Consider the following 22564-nt stretch of genomic DNA (forward strand, 5'->3'; position numbering starts at 1 on the left):
CTAGGTTTGTGTAAGCACACTCTGTGATATTCACACAATGACCTACTAGCCCAGTGACACATTTCTCAGATGTATCCCCATCATTAAGCAATGCATGACTGTAAATTTATATTGTTCTAAACCATCTAGTTTGTGGTAATTTTTTAGAGTAGCAGTAAGAAACAAATACAAGTTCTTTGTTGTAACTCTCCCTGGTTTTCCTTCACCTTCCATACTGTCCCACCTTGGCATGCACCTCCCCCTCTCCGATAAACCCTTGTGCTCAATCTTAGATGCATGTTCGACTTGCTCTGTGTTATCCTCACCCAGGGCTCCAGTCACCCCCTCTACACAGAGAGCTCACACATTTATATTCCAAGCCCATTCTTCTTGTTGAGTTCCAGGTCTATAAATACAATTGTTTGCCTGACAGCTCTTCTCGGATGAATCACAGTCACTTCAAAATAAATACGGCCTAAAAGGGAAATCATGACATTTCCCCCCAAAACTTGATCATTTTCCAGCCCGTTCTATCTCTATTAATGGTGCTATCATCCACATAATTATACAAGCCAGACACTTGGGAGTCATCTTTGACACCTCTCCCTCTCCATCATCCCCAATATAAAATTCATCACTATCTCCTATCCATTTTACTTACTAAATATTGCTAAAAATTCATCTACTTCTTTACATCTCCATTGCTACCATTCTGGCTGGATTAGATTTCTATTGTCATGTAACAAATGAGCACAAACTTAGCAACAACCCTTTTTTAGGTCACAGTTCTGTAGGTCAGAAGTCCACAGAGTACGTGCACTAGGTCTCTGCTCAGGCTGAAATCAAGATGTCAACTGGCTGCATTGTCGTCTGGGGCCAGGGTCCCCTTCCAAAACAAGTCCTATTTTTGGTAGAATTTAGCTTCTTGCAGTTGTAGCGTTGAAGTCCCCAATTCTTTGATGGCTTTCAGCAGGGCGACAGCTCTCAGCTTCTGGAGGCCACCCACGTTCCTGATTATACCTGTCTCCTCCAGCTCCAAATTAGCCATGGTCCAGTGACTCTTCCTTCTACTTTGAATCTCTCTGACTTCTCCTCCTGCAACCAGCTGGAGAACTCTCTCTTTTTTTAAGGGCTCATGTAATTAGATCAGGTCCACCTGAATAATCCTTCTATTTTAAAATCAACTGTGCCTATAACACATAACATAATCAAGAGTACAGTCTCGCAGATTAACAAAATCTGGGGATTACGGTGGGATGTCTTTGGAGGACCCAAAGCATCTGCCCACAACACTGGCCCAAATTATCATCACTCGCTACATTACGAATTGACCTCCTAATTCATTCACCCCAGTTCATTCTGTCCTCCATTCTCCTCTGTTTGCACTGCAGCCGGTGTGACCATCTCCAAACACACACCTGACAATGTTACCCACAGGCTTCCTGGTGCTCTCAGCACTATCATGGCCTAACGCAGTGTTGCTTGACGTCCTCTGGAGTCCAGTGCCTGCGATGGCTCTTGTTCGGTGGGGCGATCAGCACCGAAACCCCGAGCGAGCAGCTGGACACGTTCCCAGCATTCCACAGCGATTTCGTGTCTGACGAAACTAAAAACCACTGCGGGCGTGTGTTTTTATGTATGCTTTATTTTTAAATGTCATGTTTTCAGTAAGCTGTTGTTTTTTATCTCATAAAAGCATTGGAGCACAAAATATTGAAAGAAAAATGTAAACCCCTGGCTGGTCCCTTACCACTGGAAATGGACAAGTTCTGGAGCAGTGGGCTCCGCAGGCTCCAGCCCACGCCAGGCACCCCTTGGTCTGAGCGCCGTCCACGGTAGCTCTCTCCTAGTTCCCCCGGCATTGCACCTTCCTTGTGCCGCGATAACTGCCCTCACCGTTACGTCCTGTTCTTGCACCAGGGACCCAATATGTACCTATCACCATCACAGTATTAATAAATGTGTAAGAATTTTGTAAAATGTCTGCTTCTTTCCTAAATGTAAGCTCTGTGGTATCAGAAAGCGTATTTTTCAACTAAAGGCATGCACACAGCTCTCTGCCCAGAACCTGATAGGTGCTCAACAAGTACATTTGGAATAAAAGAACGAGTCCATAAATAAACATAATCCACATTATTCAAATTTCAATAACACCTTGACCAATTATCATCTGCTTGATTTTGGCCCTGGCTGATTGGCTCAATGTTAGAGCATCAGCCCAGCATGTGGATGTCTTGGGTTTGATTCCCGGTCAGGGCACACAGGAGAAGTGCCCATCTGCTTCTCCACCCTTTCCCTTCTCCTCTCTCTCTCTCTATCTCTCTTTCTCTCTCTCTCATCCCCTTCTGCAGCCATGGCTCAATAAGAGCGAGTTGGCCCCAGGTGCTGAGGATAGCTCTATGGCCTCTGCCTCAAGTGTTAAAAAATGGCTCCAGTTGCAATGGAGCAAGGGCCCCAGATGGGCAGAGCATAGCCCCCTAGTGGGCTTGCCAGGTGGATCCTGGTGGGAGTTTATGCGGGTGTCTGTCTCTGCCTCCCCTCCTCTCACTAAAACTTAAAATAAAATAAATATTATCTGCTTGATTTTAATCATGATAGTTAAATCTCCTAAGCTTCAATTTTATTATTGATAAACTTAAAATAATACTGCTAGTCTCATGAGATTGATATGGGGATTAAAGCATGAGTAAATGCTTTGTTTGAAAAGCACAAAATGCTTCTAAAGTATTTATATAATTGACGAGTTAGTATGAGTTATGTTTCTTATACAACATTGGTAGAAGAGTGAAATGTTTCATGAACCTAAAAGCACTTTGGAAATAAAAGTACTAATATTTTAAAAATATTTAGTCTTTGCTCCTTTAGTAGAGATTCTAAAATTTTATTCTAAAAGATAGTGGGACAAATATATGAGTATATCTGTAGAAGGCTGTTCATTCCAGCATTGTTTCTACTAGAAACATAGGAAAGCTCTTCAGTCTGTCCTCACCTGTGCAAGGGCTGATGAGAAAGGCAACGTGGTTGGCATCACAAATTATCTGTTTCTTCACCAGGTGAAAGTACTTCCTCAAAACTGAGGGAGGGCTGGTTCTGGCTGATTTATGCCCAGTTATGTGGTGTTGAGAATGGTCTTTGACTACATAGCATATGGATATAAACTAAAGCTGAAGACCTATGACCTCAATCTAGAGCAACCTTGATTAAATGTGAAATTGAGACAGTAGTTTGAGCGACATTAATATTTGTGGTCATAGGGCAGGAGGCTTAGTCCCAGTCACCTAAGCTGTATGACTACTTTTTAATTATTGATTGATTTTAGAGAGACAGAGAGAGGAAGAGAGGGAAGAAGAGGGAGGAAGGAAGGAAGGAAGGAAGGAAGGAAGGAAGGAAGGAAGGAAGGAAGGAAAGAAGGAAGGAAGTATTCATTTGTTGTTCCACTTAGTTATGCATTCACTGGTTGCCTTCCATATGTGCCCTGACCAAGAATCGAACCCACAACCTTGGTGTTTCCAGATAATGCTCTAACCAACTTAGCTAACCAGCCAGGATGCTGTATGACTATTTCTATCGGAAAGACCACTTTTGAAATAGCTATAAAGATGACAAAAATATCCCTGCAGTCTTCCCTTCCAGTAGCTGGGGTTTTTTTTTTCCTTTTTTCAGAAGAAGGTCTTTATCTAATTATTTATTTTTTTGATAAAGTTATTGGGATAACATTCGTTAATAAGATTATATAGGTTCCAAATGTAAATTTCTATGATTGCTTGGTCATATGGCAACTGTTCTTAATTGGGGGGGGGCACCATACTGTTTTCCATAGTGTCTGCACCAATTTACATTCCCACCAGCAGTGAATGAGAGTTCCTTTTTCTCAATAACCTCTTGTTGTTACCTGTCTTATTGAAACAGCCATTCTAACAGGTGTGAGGTGATATCACACTGCAGTTTTTATTTGAATTTCCCTAGTGGCTAGTGAGGTTGAGTACCCTTTCATGTATCTGTTGGCCATTTGTATGTCTTCTTAGAAGAAATGTCTCTTCAGGTCCTCTTCTTATTTTTTAATTGAATTGTGTTCTAACTTAGATGTTTCAGAGGAAGTTGTAGGTCTATAATTGCCATGAAAGTATACCTCTGAGTTCTGAAATAGCTATACCAACAAAAGAGAAACAAAGGCCTCTATTGATTTAGGAAGCACTCAGAATTTTTGGTTAATTCTTGGAGGTCCCAAAATAGAAATATTAGATTGCTTATTCGCCTGGACAGATAATAGCTTGAGATATTAATTTGAATAGAAAAGAGATGTAAATTAGTATCTCCCCTAAGATGGTAAGTCAGGTCATTCAACCTATAGCTATATCTACCAATATGTCTTCATATTATGCTTAAGAGACTGTCTATACTTCTTCAAGTAAGAAAGTAAGATATGCTGTTTTCTAATTTCCCTCCTATATCCTTCTGCTGAATTAAGAAAGATGGGCAAAAAAAATATACCACTGATGAAAACCTATATGTCTGATTCCTAAAGATCAGTGTAGATAACAGAGCCCAAAGGAGAAAGAGTCTTTTCAGAGAGATGCTACATATAACTTGCTGCAAACCACTTGAATAATGGCTCTTACCTGGAGAACCAAGCGGTGATGGGGCAACAAGAGAGCCATACAGATGTTCCACCACGCAGAACTCCGTATATTCCTCCAGTAACATCAGTCAAACCTAATGGCACACTGGGTAGTCCACACCCAACCTTCACTTCCTGTATTTCTCCAATCGAGATCTAGTTCACTCTACTTATCCAGGACATAGGTTAGAAGTTGTGTTATTTAGGAAAAAATAGGCTTCAGTTACAGCAAAGCATGGAAACACTTTCTTTTTAGAAGGTAAAAGAAATGGATTTTTTTTTATTTTTTATTTTTTTATTTTTTTGTTTTTATGAGTACTAGAAAGTTAATAAAGAGTGTGGAGGCCCTGGCCGGTTGGCTCAGTGGTAGAGCGTCGGCCTGGCGTGCGGAAGTCCCGGGTTCGATTCCCGGCCAGGGCACATAGGAGAAGCGCCCATCTGCTTCTCCACCCCTCCCCCTCTCCTTCCTCTCTGTCTCTCTCTTCCCCTCCCGCAGCCAAGGCTCCATTGGAGCAAAGATGGCCCGGGCGCTGGGGATGGCTCCTTGGCCTCTGCCCCAGGCGCTGGAGTGGCTCTGGTCGCGACAGAGCTACGCCCCGGAGGGGCAGAGCATCACCCCCTGGTGGGCAGAGCTTCGCCCCTGGTGGGCGTGCCGGGTGGATCCTGGTGGGGCGCATGCAGGAGTCTGTCTGACTGTCTCTCCCCGTTTCCAGCTTCAGAAAAATACAAAAAAAAAAAAAGAGTGTGGATATGTGTATGAGAATCATGAATGCTTCTGTAGAGCTTCTGGTGTGTCAAGGACTCCTCTAAGACATCCATGTATGTTAACTTATGGAATCGCCCCATGTGACTTATGAGAACAATATCATTATTAACAGAGAAATGAAAAAACAGAGGCATAGAAGGTTAACAACCTGCTCAAGTAAGTGGTTGGACCAAGGATTGAATCTAAGCCTCCTGGCTCTAGACCTTTCTTTTAACCACCACATCTTGCAAGAAGTGGCTAAGAGAACATTTTAAAGTAATACTTTAATAGTAAGCAAGAATTTGGGGATTTGGCTATATGAAATATTTAAACATCCAGAGAGAAGTTTAAGTATGCAGAAAGAATTGGGAAATCGGCTAACAGCAACATCTAGTCTGGAGGGTAGGAAGGGGGGGTGTCATATGGCAATACACGCCTTGTTTATAGCAATAGCTGCAACCTTTTAAAATGTGATCTTCATGCCCTATTGCCCTGGGTTTTTATTAGCTGGAAGGAACCCACTTATTATTTCTAATGAAGAAAATTTCTAGTGGCTAAGGGAAATAAAGCTATAATTATTCAGTATATAATCTATTAGAAATTGCAACAAATGGTTTAACCTTGAAAAACTCCCTCAAATTAACACTGTTTATAGTTGATTTCAAAGGTCAAAAGGACCACAGCGTTCATAAGTTTTGTGCATTAAGTCCTGGATATATTATTCTTTGTTAGTCTTTAATTGGCTACAATCTTTTGCTACAATTATTTTATTGTTGGCTTTTTTTTGGGGGGGGGTAACACAATAACTCCTAAATTGACAAAATAAGTAAGATATTCTTAAAACTTTTTATTTCCACTTCAGTGATTTTATGGGCTTTAGGATAAAAATACCAATAATTAAATACTATTTTAGGCCAAGAAAGGAAATGAGCAAATGTTAATTTTTAAAAAAATAACAGCATTCTATAAAAGAAATAATGGCCATGAGGCCCTGGCCGGTTGGCTCAGCGGTAGAGCGTCGGCCTGGTGTGCGGGAGACCCGGGTTCGATTCCTGGCCAGGGCACACAGGAGAAGCGCCCATTTGCTTCTCCACCCCCCCCCTTCCTCTCTGTCTCTCTCTTCCCCTCCCGCAGCCAAGGCTCCATTGGAGCAAAGATGGCCCGGGCGCTGGGGATGGCGCCTTGGCCTCTGCCCCAGGCGCTAGAGTGGCTCTGGTCGCGGCAGAGCGCGCCCTGGAGGGGCAGAGTGTCGCCCCCTGGTGGGCAGAGCGTCGCCCCTGGTGGGCGTGCCGGGTTGATCCCGGTCGGGCGCATGCGGGAGTCTGTCTGACTGTCTCTCCCTGTTTCCAGCTTCAGAAAAATACAAAAAAAAAAAAAAAGAAATAATGGCCATGAAATTTAATCAAATTGTGATTTAGTTATAATATTTTTCATCACACTGAAATGTGTTGATATAAGAGGCATTGAAGAGAAGAAGAGTATATCTATAGCACATTATTGTCTTTTGTTTCAAGTAATAGTAATTTCTCATTCTTCAACTTTAAGGAATTGGCAAGGGTATTTTGTTGCACTAACCACCCTATTATTAAAATAAATTGTGAACTTCAAGCAACAGGAAGACTGATACGGAATTCTATATAACCCTGTTTAATCTGATAGCAAACAAGGCCCACTGAGTCACAAGAGTTGACTGTACCATTTCAAGCAATGTGCTATCATACACTAAACAATTCCAGGAAAACCATTTTTACAAAGCAATGAATAATTTGAATGTAAATAAAGCAATTTGCATCATTCTAAAATGCAGAATTTGTAACAAAAATGTATGAAATATAAATAGAAAGTACATTCAATTATAGAACAACATATGATAATCAGAGCTATAATCTATATTCACAATCAAGTTATATATGAGAGAAATCACTTATTGTTAATAAATCTTTAAAAAGTTTAACTTGAAATGACTTCTAAAGTTGTATATCCTGCTCAATATGTTTAAGCATATGACTTTCAATCAGTGTTCCAAACTATATTTAATAATAATAACTCTGGTTCTAACATTTACAAATTCACATTCATAAATTTTTATGTATTAAGGTAGTTTTTTCTAAAAAATCCAGATATAAAATATTAAAATATATATTAAAATGTCATTGTTCTTCAAAAAATTTGTCATAATCAATATTTTTCTGTGCCTTCATTTTTAATTCTTTATAAATCATTGGTATTCATGGTTTGGTTTCCCACATTTTAAATAATCTGGAATAGAAAACTGAATTTACCATTTAGTGACTATAATCCTCATAGATGCAAAACCTTAATTCAGTGCCTGAACTGCCTAAATCAGCTGGATGTTACATTGACAGTCTTGATGTAAAGGAAGTTATGTAATCACTCACAAACAGTTCAGTTGGCCTGTAGCAAAAAATACAAAATAACTTATTGACCATATTAGCTGTCCTATAAAATATCAGAATCATGAAAAATTTAATTATTGGACATTTTTGTTTACATTACTAACATTTACTCAGTGAAGTAAATTTTCTCTGCCTATATCATTAATTGCTTAACATTTATGTACCTAGGTCCATTGTCTTCTCTTAACCAGACACTGAAATATCTGAGTTATTTCACTGGGAAAGGTTGAGTGCAAAGGGGCAAGAGGAAGAAATGTTTAAGATGATGAAATATTTTACATAATACTGTGCTGATAGATTCACCACTTTATACATTATTTTAAAACTCATAAAACTGTACAGCACAAGGAATGGGTTTTATTCTATGCATAATTTTAAAAGTCAACCAAGTTATAGAGAGACCTGAAGACGAAGTGTACACTATGACAAACAAACCTGACAAATGAGTGATGTGACTAATTTTGTAAAGAAATAAGCCGACCTAAGTAACCTTGAAAAACAGACTTTGACTACATATTGGAATGTTAAATAAAATAAAAGCACACACTGTATTCTAGTCGGTAAGTGTGTTTCTAATGCAATGTGATTTAGTGAGTCTGAAACATCTTTACATGTAATGCTAGGATTGAGCAACTGAGTCTTTTATAGATAATAGAAGCTGGATTGATAAGTTGAAATAAGCAGAAGCGGAAGTAAGAATAATCCCTGTGGTGCTCGATTGGAGTTGAGGTAATGGTATGAGATAATTTCTGTCATTATAAGGTAAGATTGTCTACAGTGAACATCAAAGAGAAGCTTAGTATACATGCTATATTAAACATCAAAACACAAAAATAAATGTAATTTTTAAATGCGAAATTTGCATCATTTTTAAAAGGTACCTAAGTAAAAAATCAAGCAAAAGACTTCCAAGAGCCTTTGGAAAAAATAGTGAACCTTTATTGAAGAATAATAAAAGTACCTATATTACTTTCCATTACAAATTTAAGCCATTCACTTGTAGATAATAAAGTAAAATTTAATAAAAAAGATTTAAAGACTGAAAATTATATATTTCTAAAATTTCTCTACACAAAATAAATGCTCATTTGTTGCATTAGTTAAATTAATTATGAATAGATGTAAAATATTATACACAAAATAAATGATGTTAGCTAGAGGGTTTCGTTAGGTTGGCTGAAAGAAACTGATTTTTTCCACAGTTTGTATTGATTAGCTAGAGACAATCAATCGCCTAAATGAGTAGGAATATTATGAAGTAACAAAGCAATTTATATCAATAGGTGACAAAGCAATTTATATCAATAGGTGACATATGTATATATCGATTTGATTAGAAGACATAGAATTGTACACTTCAAACCTATATAATTTTATTAAGCAATGTCACCCCAATAAATTTAACTTTAAAAAAAGAGAAAAGCTCTGGGTGAGACCATTCAGATTGAATTTCTAGACCATCTGTGAAATCAGAAAAATAATAGTTTTTGAGGTTAAAATTATAAAGTTTTAATGAAATGACAAATGGGAAGTATGTAGCATGATGCCTGACACATAGAATGATAAGTGTCCCAGTAAGTAGTAATAGTTTATAATATAAATATAATTAATTAACATGCAACAACTCTCAGGATATAAGAATCTAGTTTGGCAAAGAGTAAAGATACGTTAACACAACTCCACATCTGCTCGAAAAGACTTCTTATTTACAACTCTCTCCCTTCCTACAGGCTAGTACATAAGAGAAAGAATTTAGAGGAACTTAGACCCCTCCTGACTTACTTTTCACATAAGCTCAAAGTATTGCCACAACCATTCCATAGTCCAAAATTATGTTAAATGCATTATTCTCCAGAGGATGTTGACAGCCTCACATGAAATTATACATTAAGAAAATTGGTAGAAAGCATATGGTCATTGTTTCATCAAAACCCAGCATTTGAAAAATATCCAAAAAATATAATATTGTTACTGCATTATGTGCTACATTAAAGAAACAAAATTTCTTATGCAAGAACTGACAGTATTCACCATATTCATTTAGGGATCCAGGTTTAAAATATTAAGTCTTTTTAAATATGCCAAATTATGACTTAGAAATACTTTAATAATGAAAAGTTTAAATTATGTACTTCCTCTTCAAGTAATAACATTGAAAGACAGTAAAGGGCCCTGGCCAGTTGGTTCAGCGGTAGAGCGTCGGCCTGGTGTGCAGGGGACCCAGGTTCGATTCCCGGCCAGGGCACATAGGAGAAGCGCCCATTTGCTTCTCCACCCCTGCCCCCCCTCCTTCCTCTCTGTCTCTCTCTTCCCCTCCCGCAGCCAAGGTTCCATTGGAGCAAAGATGGCCCGGGCGCTGGGGATGGCTCCTTGGCCTCTGCCCCAGGCGCTGGAGTGGCTCTGGTCGCAGCAGAGCGACCCCCTCCCCCCGCAGGGGCAGAGCATCCCCCCCTGGTGGGCGTGCCGGGTGGATCCCGGTCAGGCGCATGTGGGAGTCTGTCTGACTGTCTCTCCCGGTTTCCAGCTTCAGAAAAATACAAAAAAAAAAAAAAAAAAAAAGACAAAAATTAATAGTAATTTGTTTTATTAATTTACTCATAAAACATAGGGTTTTGATTAAATAAAGCAAAATTTCATACGATTTTTACATGTAGTTAAATTCAAAACCATTACCTAGGATTTTATGCAGTCCGTCTCTATTTTTATCAGTTTAATGAAAGAAAAACGGGTAACATAAAGTTAAGTAAAGCTGACCTTTCTCCCTGGGGCTGCTAGCCAGCTTTCACAGCTCACTCCTGCATGTAGGATTTAAGTTTAATTTTTTTAGCAATATTAATTAATAACAAATAATCAATTGTAACTGTTTTCATAGGTACATTCATATATATGTTTTTACACATATAAACTTTATACACACATATGTATGTTGTATAAAGATTGACATATGGAGCAAAAATTAACATTGATTTTTTTCAGTCAGTTTCTATGGAGATATGACAGCTAAGAAAAATATGTAAAATCTGAATTTCTTTGCAATAACATTGGCATAATTCTCCCACTCTTTTCTTGACAAGAGTAGTAATACTGCTTGTACTCAGACTTTCAAAATTATAGTTACAGGACCCAAACTTGTGACTCATTTAGAAACAATCTCTTTTCTAATTTAAAACAAATTAAATGTTTTATTATGGTGCATTTAAGTTTGTCTTCAAAAAACCCAGTAAGTCATTTATAATATACTGTATTACATATGAATTATGATCAATGAATAAATACCATGCTCGTAACTGCCTGATACAATGTCTTGCAGAGTGTGTTCACAGTTCAATTTTAACTCAGTTTTAAATAATGAACTTGTAATGCCCTTCTTGATGGTAATATAAAGCAAGTCATTGATTTTGAAGTCAAGTTAAAAATATTTTAAAGAAAAGTGGTAAAATAAATATATATATAAGGCATTACATTAAACCCACAGCTATTTAACATGGTCAAGCACTAAGTATACTGAATGTTTTATTTTCAGTGATTATAAATTTCTTTATACTTTAAAAAAACTCTTGAAAGAACTATAACATAATCAAGAAATTTAGCATTGAAATTTGATTTCATCTTGATTCAGGAAACATTCTGATATCACATTTAAAAGGAATCCTGAGATTTCTTATTTCACCAAAATATTTTATATACTAGTTTTTCAAGAAAATAAATATCTCACACTTATTAAATATCAACTATGTATCAGATATTACTATGTTCATTTACTATATATCATGTCATTTAATTTTCAGTATAATATTTTGAGAGAAGAATTATTTTAATAGCCCTTTTAGATATTTTATACACTAAAGCTAAAACAGAGGGAGGGTGACTAAGACGGTGAGTTTTGCAATCAAAGGTCTTGTAGGACAATGGCTCTCTCATGGTGCTCTCCTCGCTTCCCCTGATGAAACAGGCTGCCATGTTCTGAGCTAACCATTAGAAGGATCGTGCGGTAGTGAATCAAGAGTGGACTCTGGCCAACAGCCAGCGATGAACCAAGGCCCTCCTTATTCCAACATCCCAGGAAGAAATTGAATCCTGCCCATAATCAAGTGAGTGAGATCAGAAGTGAGTCTTTTGTCTAGTAACCATTGAAAGGACTTCAACTCCAGCCAACACCTTAATCACAGCCTGAGGGAGAACCTGACACAGAAGACCAAGCTGAGCCACACTCAGATTCTTCACCTACAGGTACTGTGAAAGAATCAATTCAGTTGCTTCAGGCCACTACATTGCGGGGGGATTTCTCATGCACCACTAGATAACCTAATACAGATTTCGGTATAAAGAGTGGGGTAATGCCGTAACATGTACTTAAATATTTAGCATTGGCGTAGGAACCGGGATGTGGGTGAAGATTAAGAACAGGCAGTGGACAGAGGTGGGAAAGATTTTGATTCGCTTCTTAGAAAAAGCCTAAGTCACCTTTAACAAAGTGTTAATAAAACTATGTGTGTATCCATGTGTGTGGATGTTTAGTGTCAGGGCAGAGGAAAGGGGCTGTGTGATTGATTTAACTATGAGGAGAAAGAGAAATGCCAGTGACATATTACGCCTGGGGTCAAAGATGTCAAACATCCTATAATGTGGGGGACAGGCCATTTACAAATAATATTTACCACAAAGTGTCAATATTAATATTCCAAGAAAATGGCTTCTTCTTTATATGAAATGTTCATTCTTCTTAAAAGCACTAAGCTACTTAAAGTTAATTCTTCCTGCTGAATATCTGTTGTATTATATTACAATTAGCCATTTAAGACATGTTTTTACGTATATAATTACACTTCCTCTCTCAGTTTTTGGTAGCTAATATCTTCAAAGTCAAAAGCAATGGGAATAGGTCCTGGCCAGTTGGCTCAGCAGTAGAGCGTCAGCCCAGCATGTGGAAGTCCCAGGTTTGATTCCCAGTCAGGGCACAAGGAGAAGCACCAATCTGCTTCTCCACCCCTCCCCCTCTCCTTCCTCTCTGTCTCTCTCTTCCCCTCCTGCAGCCAAGGCTCCATTGGAGCAAAGTTGGCCTAGGCGATGAGAACTGGCTCCATGGCCTCCGCCTCAGGTGCTAGAATGGCTCTGGCCAAAACGGAGCAATGCTCCAGATGGGCAGAGCCTTTCCTCCCTGCCCTCGGTGGGCATGCCGGGTGGATTCCGGTTGGGTGCATGCAGGAGTCTGTCTGACTGCCTCCCAGCTTCTAACTTCAGAAAAATAGAAAAAAAAACCTGGGAATAGAAATAAAGAGTAGTCAATCAATTGATTCATCATCTAACCTATACATATTTATTGAGTTAGTTCTCTTTGGGAGACACTGTATTAAACTTTGTTTGGGATATGACAGCAAATCTTAGGAACAGAATATATAAGCACACAATTTAATTCAGGGCTTATTTTTGAATTTGTGCTAAGTAGATAAACAGAGGATAAGTGCTCTTGCAATATGAAGGAAAAAGACATCCCTAGAGGTCAACAGTTATGGTCACACTTGAGGGCAAGCTAGACATTGACCTGGACTTTGATGAACAGGAAGATTTTGACAGTATCCACTTTGTAACATAGAGATAGGTCTAGGTGAGAAGACAATTTGTTAAATGAGGCATGGTCTGAGAAAAAACTAATTGAGGAAGTGGGGATAGTTAGAGCATGTTTGGGATGAAGGGGACAAGGTCATCTTGTGGTAGGAGAGGAGCATGAGGAAGGAGATGTAGAATATCGTAGTGGCTGTGAGCACCTGCACTGGACCCAGGCTGCCTGGATTCAGCCCAGCTCTGACCTGGTTGTTGCCTCAGTTAATTCATCTGTAAAATAGAAGTTATCTCCTCACAGGATAGAAGGGGATTAAATGCACTAATACATACACACACACACACACACACTCTCTCTCTCTCTCTCTCTCTCTCTCTTTCTCTAGAACAGTGCTTGTATAGATATCCAGTGAACAATAGCCCCTATTAAGAAATGTTGTGTCAAAGAGTTGTACTAGGGTGCATAGCACTGGCTGTTGATACACAGATATATATCTCTATGATGTGGCTATACATGGTAAAGTTTGTTTTCATTTTATTGACAGATTGAGCATGTGCCTAGCCAGCTGCCTTTCTTATCATTCAAAGATTGTCACCTTCCTTGCCTCTCATGTTAGACTTATTTAAAGTCCTCTACTTAACTTTCTGCATTTAGCTATTCACAAGAAAATGACTCACAAATCTTCCAAAGAGCACACATGAAATTAGCTTATATTTCCCCATATACTATAGTCTTTCATCCAGAACTCAGTTATGTGACCAACCGAACTAGCATAACAGGCTAGGGAATTAAGAGAAATCACAGATCTGAGAGAGAACAATTCACTCTGCCAATATAAGACCAAAAGCTATTTCTAAGTAATAACACAAAATGCTCTCATACATGGGCCAAGTATATTCACTGCAGCATCGTTAACAAGAGTGGAATTTTGAAAACAACCTTTATGTGCTTGAGCAGATGAATGAATCAATGAAATACAGCATTTCACAAAATAGGATACTCTGGAGAGTTAACATGAATACTCTAGACATATAGGGGCAAATAGATAGTCTGGATATCTTGCAAATAAAATGCAAAGTTTAAAAAGCTAGATGTAGTATAATACATTTTCAATAACACCATTTCAATATTTTTAAAGCAAAAAAATAACATTTTATGTAATAACTAACTTTTTTAATTTTGCAGTAATAAGTATCAAATCAAAGAAGTGACATTTGGTAAAGAATATAGTGACTTCAAATGTATCTTTAGTATTTTATTTCTTTTTTTTTTTAATAAATTTTTATTAATGGTAATGGGATGACATTAATAAATCAGGGTACATATATTCAAAGAAAACATGTCTAGGTTATTTTGTCATCAAATTATGTTGCAAACCCCTCGCCCAAAGTCAGATTGTCCTCCGTCACCCTCTATCTAGTTCTCTGTGCCCCTCCCCCTCCCCCTAACTCTCTCCCTCCCTCCCTCCCATGTCCTCCCTCCCCCCCCACCCTTGGTAACCACCACACTCTTGTCCATGTCTCTTAGTCTCATTTTTATGTTCCACCAATGTATGGAATCATGTAGTTCTTGTTTTTTTCTGATTTGCTTATTTCACTCCTTATAATGTTATCAAGATCCCACCATTTTGCTGTAAATGATCTGATGTCATCATTTCTTATGGCTGAGTAGTATTCCATAGTGTATATGTGCCACATCTTCTTTATCCAGTCTTCTATTGAAGGGCTTTTTGGTTGTTTCCATGTCTTGGCCACTGTGAACAGTGCTGCAATGAACATGGGGCTACATGTGTCTTCACGTATCAATGTTTCTGAGGTTTTGGGGTATATACCCAGTAGAGGGATTTCTGGGTCATAAGGTAGTTCTATTTGCAGTTTTTTGAGGAACCACCATACTTTCCTCCATAATGGTTGTACTACTTTACAGTCCCACCAACAGTGAATGAGGGTTCCTTTTTCTCCACAGCCTCTCCAACATTTGCTATTACCCGTCTTGTTGATAATAGCTAATCTAACAGGAGTGAGGTGGTATCTCATTGTAGTTTTGATTTGCATTTCTCTAATAACTAATGAAGCTGAGCATCTTTTCATATATCTGTTGGCCATTTGTATCTCTTCCTGGGAGAAGTGTCTGTTCATGTCCTCTTCCCATTTTTTTATTGGATTGTTTGTTTGTTTGTTGTTGAGTTTTATGAGTTCTTTGTAAATTTTGGATATTAGGCCCTTATCTGAGCTGTCGTTTGAAAATATCAGTTCCCATATAGTTGGCTGTCTGTTTATTTTGATATCAGTTTTTCTTGCTGAGCAAAAACTTTTAATTCTGATGTAGTCCCATTCATTTATCTTTGCCTTCACTTCTCTTGCCATTGGAGTCAAGTTCATAAAATGTTCTTTAAAACCCAGGTCCATGATTTTAGTACCTATGTCTTCTTCTATGTACTTTATTGTTTCAGGTCTTATATTTAGGTCTTTGATCCATTTTGAATTAATTTTAGTACACGGGGACAGGCTGTAGTCGAGTTTCATTCTTTTGCATGTGGCTTTCCAGTTTTCCCAACACCATTTGTTGAAGAGGCTTTCTTTTCTCCATTGTGTGTTGTTGGCCCCTTTATCAAAGATTATTTGACCATATATATGTGGTTTTATTTCTGGGCTTTCTATTCTGTTCCATTGGTCTGAGTGTCTATTTTTTTGCCAATACCATGCTGTTTTGATTATCGTGGCCCTATAATATAGTTTAAAGTCAGGTATTGTAATGCCCCCAGCTTCATTCTTTTTCCTTAGGATTGTTTTGGCTATTCGGGGTTTTTTATAGTTCCATATAAATCTGATGATTTTTTGTTCCATTTCTTTAAAAAATCTCATAGGGATTTTGATGGGAATTGCATTAAATTTGTATATTGCTTTGGGTAATATGGCCATTTTGATTATATTTATTCTTCCTATCCAAGAACAAGGAATATTTTTCCATCTCATTGTATCTTTTTCGATTTCCCTTAACAATGCTTTGTAATTTTCATTATATAGGTCCTTTACATTCTTTGTTATGTTTATTCCTAGGTATTTTATTTTTTTTGTTGCAATCGTGAAGGGGATTATTTTTTTGAGTTCGTTTTCTAATATTTCATTGTTGGCATATAGAAAGGCTATGGACTTTGTATGTTAATTTTTTATCCTGCGACCTTACTGTATTGGTTTATTGTTTCTAATAATCTTTTTGTGGAGTCCTTCGGGTTTTCGATGTATAGGATCATATCATTAGCAAAAAGTGATAGCTTTACTTCTTCTTTTCCGATATGGATGCCTTTTATTTCTTTGTCTTGTCTGATTGCTCTGGCCAGAACTTCTAGCACCACGTTGAATAAGAGTGGAGAGAGTGGACAACCCTGTCTTGTTCCTGATTTAAGGTAGAAAGTCCTCAGTTTTATGCCGTTTAATAGGATGTTGGCTGATGGTTTATCATATATGGCCTTTATCATGTTGAGATATTTTCCTTCTATACCCATTTTGTTGAGAGTCTTAAACATAAAATTGTGTTGTATTTTATCAAAAGCCTTTTCTGCATCTATTGATAAGATCATGTGGTTTTTGTTCTTTGTTTTGTTGATATGGTGTATTACGTTAACCGTTTTGCGTATGTTGAACCATCCTTGAGATTCTGGGATGAATCCCACTTGATCATGATGTATTATTTTTTTAATATGTTGTTGTATTCGGTTTGCCAGTATTTTGTTTAGTATTTTAGCATCTGTATTCATTAGAGATATTGGTCTGTAGTTTTCTTTCTTTGTGCCATCCTTGCCAGGTTTTGGTATGACGGTTATGTTGGCCTCATAAAATGTGTTTGGAAGTATTGCTTCTTCTTCAATTTTTTGGAAGACTTTGAGTAGAATAGGAACCAAGTCTTCTTTGAATGTTTGATAGAATTCACTAGTATAACCGTCTGGGCCTGGACTTTTATTTTTGGGGAGATTTTTAATAGTTTTTCTATTTCCTCCCTGCTGATTAGTCTGTTTAGGCTTTCTGCTTCTTCATGACTCAGTCTAGGAAGGTTGTATTGTTCTAGGAATTTATCCATTTCTTCTAGATTGTTGTATTTGGTGGCATATAATTTTTCATAGTATTCTACAATAATTCTTTGTATTTCTATGATGTCTGTGGTGATCTCTCCTCTTTCATTTTGGATTTTATTTATTTGAGTCCTGTGTCTTTTTTCCTTGGTGAGTCTTGCCAAGGGTTTGTCAATTTTGTTGATCTTTTCAAAGAACCAGCTCCTTGTTTTATTGATTTTTTCTATAGTTTTTCTGTTCTCTATTTCATTTATTTCTGCTCTGATTTTTATTATCTCCTTTCTTCGGCTGGTTTTGGGTTGTCTTTGTTCTTCTTTTTCTAGTTCCTTAAGGTGTGAAGTTAAGTGGTTTACTTCGGCTCTCTCTTGTTTGTTCATATAGGCCTGAAGTGATATGAACTTTCCTCTTATTACTGCTTTTGCTGCATCCCAGAGATTCTGATATGTCGTATTTTCATTTTCATTTGTCTGTATATATCTTTTGATTTCTGCGCTTATTTCTTCTTTGACTCATTCATTTTTTAGAAGTATGTTGTTTAGTTTCCACATTTTTGTGGGTTTTTCCCCCTCTTTTTTGCAGTTGAATTCTAGTTTCAAGGCTTTATGATCAGAAAATATGCTTGGTACAATTTCAATTTTTCTAAATTTGCTGATATTGTCTTTGTGGCCCAACATATGGTCAATTCTTGAGAATGTTCCATGTACACTAGAGAAAAATGTATACTCTGTCGCTTTGGGATGAAGTGTCCTGTAGATGTCTATCATATCCAGGTGTTCTAGTATTTCGTTTAAGGCCACTATATCTTTATTGATTCTCTGTTTGGATGACCGATCTAGAGCCATCAGCGGTGTATTGAGGTCTCCAAGTATGATTGTATTTTTGTTAGTTTTTGTTTTAAGGTCAATAAGTAGCTGTCTTATATATTTTGGTGCTCCTTGGTTTGGTGCATATATATTAAGGATTGTTATGTCTTCTTGATTCAACTTCCCCTTAATCATTATGAAATGACCATTTTTGTCTCTGAGTACTTTTTCTGTCTTGTAGTCAGCATTATTAGATATGAGTATTGCTACACCTGCTTTTTTTTGGGTGTTGTTTGCTTGGAGTATTGTTTTCCAGCCTTTCACTTTGAATTTGTTTTTATCCTTGTTGCTTAGATGTGTTTCTTGTAGGCAGCATATAGTTGGATTTTCTTTTTTAATCCATTCTGCTACTCTGTGTCTTTTTATTGGTAAGTTTAATCCATTTACATTTAGTGTAATTATTGACACTTGTGGGTTCCCTACTGCCATTTTATAAATTGCTTTCTGTTAGTTTTGTATCTAGTTTGATTCTTCTCTTTTGTTTTTCTGTCATTTGTTTTTGTTTGTTTGTGTTCCATACTTCTTTCCTCTGTTGCTACCTTTTTTAAGTCAAGTGTTTTTGTGGTGGTTTTTTTAAGGGTGGTTACCATTAAGTAATGAAAAGGGTACCTACCATATTCATTGTAGTACCCTATCTTATAAGTATTTCTGCACTTCATCATCCTTTGCTACTGTTAATCTCCATCCTCTCCCCCCTTTTTTTCCTTTGTTGTCACAGTTTAAGTTTGGTTTTATTGTGTTCTTGGTGGAGCTGTTACTTGTGGTGTTGTTTTCTTTTGTTCTTTGAATCTGGTTGGAAAACCCCCCTTAGTATTTCCTGGAGTGGGGGCTTTCTGTTGATAAATTCTCTCATCTTTTCTGTATTTGTGAATGTTTTTATATCTCCTTCATACTTGAAGGATAGCTTTGATGGGTATAGTATTCTTGGCTGAAAGTTCCTCTCTTTCAGGGCTTTAAATATTGGGGTCCACTCTCTTCTAGCTTGTAGAGTTTCTGCTGAGAAATCTGATGATAATCTAATAGGCCTTCCTTTATATGTTGTACTCTTCTTTTCCCTGGCTGCCTTGAGAATTTTTTCTTTGTCATTGGTTTGTGTCATCTTTATTATGATGTGCCTTGGAGTGGGTTTGTTGGGGTTAAGAAAACTTGGTGTTCTGTTTGCTTCTTGAATTTGAGGCTTTAGTTCCTTCCACAGGCTTGGGAAGTTCTCATCTATTATTTGTTTGAGTATATTCTCCATTCCATTTTCTTTCTCTTCTCCCTCTGATATACCTATTATTCTTATGTTATTCTTTCTGATGGAGTCAGACAATTCCTGTAGGGCTTTCTCATTTTTTATTATTTTTGAGTCTCTTTCTTCTTCTCTCTGTTGTGCCTCAAGTTGTTTGTCTTCTATTTCACTAATCCTATCTTCAATCTGGGCTGTTCTGTTAGCTAAGCTTGTTACCTCGTTTTTCAGCTCGTGAATTGAGTTTTTCATTTCTGTTTGATTTGTTTTTATAGTTTCAATTTCCTTGGTAATATATTCTTTGTGTTCATTGAGTTGTTTTCTGATCTCCCTATATTGCCTTTCTGTGTTTTCTTGTATATCTCTGAGTATTTTTAAGATTTCTATTTTAAATTCTCTGTCATTTAGCTCCAAGGCTTCCAATATGTTAAGTCTTTTCTCCATAGATTTTTCCACATCTATTTGTGTTACCTCTCTTTCTTTTGTATCCATAATATTCGATTTCCTCTTTCTTATCGGCATCTGAGGGTGGTCTTATTGATAGCACTAATTAGAATTAATAAAGAGTAAAAAGAAAAAAAAAAAAAGAAAAAAAAAGGGTAAAACACCCCACAAAAAAAACCAGTAATAATTTATTATTTCCCCCTTTTATTCTCTCTTCTCTTTCCCTCCTCTCCCCTCCTCAGGGAAATATCGTGCTTATAATGGAGGGCCTGATTTGGGGTGAAGAGTTCAAGGGGCAAAAATAAGGGAGTAGGGACCTACTAAATGCAAAAAAAAAAAAAAAGGAAGAAAATCTTAGACAAGCATAAGATGATTTGCTTGTAAGTGATGGTCAACTAAGAGATATAATGAGAGGGATAAGAGGGAGTCAGAAAAAAGGACCAAAAAAGAATAATAAAGAAGAAAAAATAAAAATAATAAGTAAAAATCTGTTGTATTAAGTGGAGCGAAGACTAAATACAATGGAGACCTTGGGTTAGGAGGACCCAAAATGCCACAAAAATAAACAAACAAGAGAAAAAATAAAAATAAAAACAAAAGCAAAAAAGAGAAATAAAGCCAAAAAAAAAAGCCTTGAGTCCCAAATTAACTAATTTGTTCGTGATTGAGGATTATATGGGAGGAAAGTAAAATGAGAAAAGAAAAAACGAATAGAGAGGAAAAAATAAGAAAAAGAGAAAAACGAAGGAAGAAATAAAATAGGAGGAGAAAAAAACAAAATAAAGCAAGACAAAAAAAAAAACAAAAGAGGAGAGAGTGAGAGTTAAGTGTTTTGGAGTATAACCTTAAAGGAGGGTGAGGATGAAGAAGAAAAATAAAATGCAACACTCATGGGTAGTGTAGTTCAAGAAAGGGGAAGCATAAGATGGGCAGAGAATAGAAGGACTGAGGTGGAGGAAATAAAGGCAAAAAGATAGAAGAAACAAACAACAACAACAACAAAATTAGTGGATCAAGTTGTAAAGTCTGTGGGTTTTTCTTGATTTTGAGAGGTTAACTTCTTCCTTTTTCTTTTCTCTCCCTCTTCCTAGTCGGTGACTCTGTACCCCAGGCTCTGCCCCTGTGTCACTCTTAGGTAGGGATTTGCAGTTGATGGGATTCTATGGCAATGTCATATAATTGGCTTTAGTCTTGCTGGAAGTAAAGGCTTGTTGGCGTTTGCAGGGTCCAACGATGAGAGAGTTTGCTTTCCTGGATTCTCTCTCCTAGTCCCCCCTTTCTGAATTAGCAGCCTGGTGATCCAGCTATAAGGCTGCAACTGCTTCTGCCTGGGGAGTAAGAGGCTCAAAGAGCTGGGAAATCCCCACTCTATCCCCACTCAGTGCAAGGCTTTGGGAAAGGCTCTGAGAGTCAGGGCCTCCAGTGTAATCAGGCGGGGGTGGGAGTCAATTGTTGTCAAGGTGACTGTTCAGCGCCTATCATTTAGTTGGACCTCTCAACCCAGGCTTTCCACACTTTGTAGCCTGTTTTTGCAGGGAAGAAGAGGCACTAGTCTCTGCTTACGACTAGTGTAGTATAGACCTTAATATCTGCCAAGTCCTTCTTGTTAGCGTTTATCCCTGAATATGGAGGCTCTATCAATCAGAAGTTGCCCCCGCCCCTTTAGCGAGAGGCACTAAAAAATATCACGCCTCTTGTCTTGGATCGCTGAACTGAGAGAGATCTTATCAATTAGAACCGAGGGTGCGCAGATTTTATGGGTTAAGCTAATTTCAGTGATTGGGTCGCAGCTGTGCTTCCGAAGGTATTTTAGGCTGCCTGCGCGCGCCCCTCCCTCAACGCTTGATTGTTAGCTTGAATGGCTGGGTGAGGTGCCCCGCCCACGGAGAGAATCTCCCAAGCCTCTCCCGCTCGCCCCGCCGCTGGCGGCTGGACCACACCAGGCGCAGGATAATGGAGCCCCCTGGGTGTGCGGGCCAGCAGGGCGCCCTGGGCGCGTGGAATGCCCAAGGCACGCGCACGAATGGGGAGCTCCGGGCACCGGTGGCCGGCGACCCCCACTCGCAGTGTGCGGGCCGCTGGGAACGTCAGCGGTGCTCAACCGGACTGGGCGCGCGCGCGGCGGCTCGTGGCGGCCACTTGCAGTGGCGGTTCGCGGCGGCAGCTCGCCGGCTCGCGGTTCCCAAGTATATGGGCTGACTCACCGCAGGCGCACTCCCTCGCGGCTTGAATGAGCGTCGCTGCTGCGGTAGCTTCCTCCACACCCTCGTCTCTCAGATTCAAGTGATAACAGTCCTTTTGCTTTCAGTTTGTGTGGAACTCCGGAATGCTCCGAGGATAAATTTTTCTGTTTCTAGTTGATAAATTTGTTGTGATTTAGGGGAGAGCTGTCGGACGCGCTTCTCACGGCGCCATTTCCGTGACGTCACTCAGTATTTTATTTCTTATATTTAAATTGTTTTGAAGAAAATATAAAGAATGAAACAAAGTGAATTTAATTTTTAATTAATAAAAAAGCACACAAAACCACAGAAAAGTAAAGTATTCCTATACAATATTTCAATCATTTGTTTAGTGAGTGTTGCAAGTAATTAGACTGTTGAATCTGCTACATTTACCAAATAAAATTATAATAATTTTT

The sequence above is a fragment of the Saccopteryx bilineata genome, chromosome 5 (genome assembly GCF_036850765.1).
Source record: "Saccopteryx bilineata isolate mSacBil1 chromosome 5, mSacBil1_pri_phased_curated, whole genome shotgun sequence".
Taxonomy (NCBI): domain Eukaryota; kingdom Metazoa; phylum Chordata; class Mammalia; order Chiroptera; family Emballonuridae; genus Saccopteryx; species Saccopteryx bilineata.